We start from the raw sequence: 4727 nt of genomic DNA, 5'->3' as shown, positions 1-4727 counted from the left end.
AAAATAAAGAACACAGAAATTTTTACGTGGAAAACACTTGGCTCAAAAGGTGAAAAAAATCACGACCTACTACTCAGTAGGATTTTTCTAAACTTCCACTAAAATCACTGAGCCAAAATAGCATTTACAAAAACTCTTTGTAAACATAAGGATTAACTCAAATCCCTTGTAGCACACAGCCTCAACTGTTGCGACAACTTCAAGTTAGCATATAACCTGAACACTCAAAGTACCTAATACAATTGCTTCTATGAAAGCTGAAAGGTACAACTTTAAACCACCTACTACAATTGAACTAAAATACGAAAAAAACACAATGGAACTGGTTCTTCTATCTCGTTCAAGTAGCTTCAGGAGTGCACACTCAAATCTCACATAAATTGCTTGCAAAATCGCCTTGCTCTTTTGCTTTCAATTTAATTTAACTTCTGTGTTTGTGCAATACATATAATAGAGAACAATCACTGTCATTTAATAGGTTAGAAATTAGAGTTTGATTGGGACTCAATTTCTGATCTTCTATCGTAGTTGAGTCCTTGATGATATCAAACTCTAACACTCTCTTTATCCGGATTGTGTTCTCTTCATATAAGGAGACTTTTTTCCCTTATCCAATATGCAACCTTTTCGATCAGATCAGGAGATATTGCTGCTTGATCAGTAGGACTTATCTCCTTCACGTGCATCTCACATGTATAGGTTGATCATGACAATACTTCACAAGATGGACCTAGTCCATGACTGAGTTCATTTGTCATTCTTTAAAACTTCACCTGTTCTTGGGCCAACAAGTACCTTATGTTTAATTTTATATAATCTTGAAAACACAAAAAATAAATTCATGTTTTAGTTCAATTAATTAAGATTTTATATATTTATATTTAGAAGGAATAGTTAGTTTTTGATTAGTTTATTCCATTTTAATCTTGTAGTCCATTTTGTTTAGTCTTTGGCTAAATTTTAAGGCCCAATAATACCAAACCCATACCCCTTAACCTAAAAACCCTTTCTATATAACAAAATTAGCCTAAAAAATACCGAGACACTAAGACCCTAAGACCTATAAAGACAATCCGCCGGTTTTTACATATATTTTGGACCCCCACCCCCTGAAGATCATCATCTTCATACCACCCCAAACGACCCCATCGACTCATCTTCTTCTTCAAGAAGCAGCCATAAAAGGATCTTAACCATACCAACCAGCAACCTAAAGCCACACACCACCCCAACCTCCCTCGAAACCAGTTCTAAACAATAGTGGAAAAACCAGCTGGAATCCAGCCGAGGAACCAGCCGAAAAACAGCCCAGATTTGCAGTCGAAATCAGCTCCAAAGAACCTTAAACCATCCATGGACATCACCTGAACTCCAATCCCAAATCAAATCCGGTTGGATCCAATATTCCTAGTAACTTATATATTTTCCGGCGATTTTCAATCAAAGATTCGCCTTCACTCACTGTCAAAGAGGGTCGAAACAAACTTTTGGATTCAAAAATTGAATTCTTGATTTGGAAAATAAAACCCTTCAAAAACTGAAAACAAAAATAGAAATAAACGAGGATTTCTAGATTTCATGAGGATTTCGTCAATTAATATGGTTTTGCAGTAAAGTTCAGTCTGTCGATTCCAATTGAGGTTCCGGTTGCCGTTCTTGTTGGAGCTCGAATTTCAGCAACTGTTTTCTTCTCAAGTGTGTCGCCAAATCTTCTTCTGCTTGTAATCGTTTCCAAACAGATTTAATCGAAAGAAATTTCAGACATTCTGATGGTAAATTTGTTCTCAAGGTCACTAATGATAACGAGGTAAATATTCCTTTTTTAAGCCACGATTTTGCTATTTTTGTTCATAGCTTGTGCATGCAATGGATGCTGAATTGAATCTCAATTATTTCTACTACTGCAGTTTCTATCTTTGCGTTGCAATCTAGTGCTAATGTTTGGGTTCCTTTTGTTGTCGTTCTCTTTTGAATCTTATTGGGGTTCATTTCGTCATCATTACATGCTAGCATGTTTTTGGTTGTTACCCTGATTATTTTATCCGTTGTCTTGATGGTTATTGCTTCATAGATTTTCTTTGTGACAACAGAGTTTGGTAAAGTGGGAATTTGTAGTCCTACTTTGTTTACAACTATAAGCTTTGTGCTAAATTTGGTTAGCAATTCACTGGCCATGAATTTGGGATGAGAAGGAAGTGACCTTTGTTTATTAGTAGTAGTTAAATTATATATGGGAAGGCTTCATATGTATTAGATATCTGTGAGGGAATCGAGCTTGGAATTGTTCTCGTATGTGCTAAACATTTTGGTTAGAATTAACTAATAGTCCTTTTGGATTACCTTTTCATATCATGAGCTTAGTTGATATGAATTAATGTATGTCTATCAAATTATATGTCGAATTTGAGATAGAATTTTTAAAATATTGACTTGAATTGAAAGTAGTAATTAATGTTAAGGGAACTAGAATACATGAAAAGACAATGGAGCTGACCCGAATGCAAAAAAGAATAATTGTCACCTCTTTCCACGAATGGTTGTTTTCTTGAGGCACGTTTAATATATCGTCGTGATTGTGGACACATTCGCGTGATATGAGTACAATTCTAAAAACAAAATCGGTGTATGCGTTCGCGCGACTTCGACTAAACATTCTTAATAATAATAAAACATTATTAATTGTGGACACATTCGCATTATATGATTTTTACACGCCAAACATTGGGTACACGTACGCGTGACCTGTTTAAAGATAATTTTTTAATTAGAAGAGGCAAATGCATATAGGTTCTAAAATCGGTAATCAAACAATTTGATTAAGCCAAGTATGATCAAAGCGACCGTGCTAAAACCACGGAACCCGGGAATGCCTAACACCTTCTCCCGGGTTATCAAAATTCCTTACCCGAATTTTTGTGTTCGCAGGCCGTAAATAAGAGTCAAAACTTTTCTCGATTCGGGATTTTAAACTGGTGACTTGGGACACCATAAATTATCCCAAGTGGCGACTCTGAATTTTAAATAAAATAATCCCGTTTTGATTGTCACTTAAATTGGAAAAAACTCACTTATACCCCCTCTGGGATGGTAAAAAGGAGGTGTGATAGCTCTGGCGACTCTGCTGGGGACAAGAACCCAGAATCTCTGGTTCAGGGTTCAAGAATTAGAGCTTGTTTTTGTGATTGTACATGGTTTTATTTATTGTTAATATTACTGTGTTTTGTAAACCTTTGTGCTAATTGCTGTCTATCTACCGTTTTAATATTATTTGAATGGTATATAACTGTTATCTTACGCCATCCCTCTGAGTCTTTTAAAAATGGTGCACACGTTCGTGTGGTCCGCTTTTTCTGTAGAAGTTATACCAAATAGAATGAGGCTAGGCCAACAACAAGGCTGAGTAGACTTTAATGATCCTGGTACGTTGCCCCCTCTTCGGCTCGAGTTGTCCGCTCGGGTAAGCTAGGCCAAGAACACAACCCTAGGTTTAAACTTAGAATAACATAGTCTCATGCCGGATCCCTAGTAGGAACGTTTGTTTTCATCACGTGCATTTGACTTTGGGGACTCAACACAGAGGTTGGGTCCGTCTAGGACAGGTGTACCCAACATAACAGACCATCTTGATGCATCCTATGTGCTACATGTTGTATTTCTTCAAGGGTAAAAGGGTCATTTGGTGGACCAATGATAGTTGAGGGCAAATGTAAAAGAAAAAAAGGAAAAAAAGAGGGTAAAGTGTGAAAATAAAGCAAGTAGGGCCCAATTATGTTTTCTGTCACATTTTTGTTAAGAAAAAAACATGAAAAAAAAAATCAAAAAAGGGAAAAATACAAAAGAGTTTACATGTTTCATCATTTTACAAAAAAAAGAGACAAAAAGCATACTTTCTCTAAATTAGTTATTTTTTTAATTGTTGCCCGTATCCAATCTGTCCGAACAATGCATACATGATTCTCGTCTTTTGGGACGTGATACGTAGGCAACCCACATAGGGTCCGGTCTTCCTAATAAATCTTAGGTTCTTGACTTTGCACGGTCTTAGCCAAATTTTGCACTTCTAGCATCTTTAGGCCGCATATGCCATTTTGCAAAAATAGCCTCAATCATGTCTTGCATGTTGTCCAACAGGAAGTGTTATAGTCTCATATAGTGTTCTAGATCTGTAACTTTATTTGGTCTTAATTTTCTCGTATAGGTATGGGTTTACTTACCGGAGTTTGAGCATGGCATACGCCTCAGGACCATCCAGCCAGGATTACTCATTCAGGAGTTTGCTTGAGGAGATTTTCTTTATGTTTTAGGTCTGTTGTTCTTTTTTATGTCATATTTTACCTTCTAGTTTTGTACAGTAATGTCGAGTCTTTTAGGTGATGTGAGAGTTTGTCATAGTCTAGTTAAGTTTGTCGAGTATTTTGTTATTGTATTTCTTATTTTGTATTTGAAAATGTGTTACAAGTCAAAAATCCAAAAAAAAAAGAAGATATTTTGCGATTTACATTTTCCTTAAAAGTTTTTTTTAGAATACTAATTCTAGTAATAAAAAATCATTTGAGGTGGTTTTCCTTTATTAAATTAATATCTAAAACTCAAAAAAAGTGCTTTTATATTATCTTTCGTATATTAAGACTACAAATTCAAAAAAAAAGAATTTTCTTTTGATACCTCTTTAGAAGTTTTCTTTAAGATATTAATTCCAAAAATTTAAAAAAAAAGATTTCTTTTTG

At 35.2% G+C, this 4727-nt stretch overlaps 1 long non-coding RNA gene across 1 annotated transcript; it reads left to right on the top strand.

Annotated features, from left to right (window-relative positions):
• Nucleotides 1–1050: 1050 nt before the first annotated feature.
• On the top strand, nucleotides 1051–4498 carry LOC142166295 (uncharacterized). Its single transcript, XR_012696571.1, has 2 exons — nucleotides 1051–1807; nucleotides 4199–4498. It is a non-coding gene; the product is annotated as an uncharacterized LOC142166295 (long non-coding RNA).
• Nucleotides 4499–4727: the final 229 nt, after the last annotated feature.

Source organism: Nicotiana tabacum, chromosome 11 (genome assembly GCF_000715075.1).
Source record: "Nicotiana tabacum cultivar K326 chromosome 11, ASM71507v2, whole genome shotgun sequence".
NCBI classification, from domain to species: Eukaryota; Viridiplantae; Streptophyta; class Magnoliopsida; order Solanales; family Solanaceae; genus Nicotiana; species Nicotiana tabacum.
This window is presented reverse-complemented; position numbering and strand designations above follow the sequence as displayed.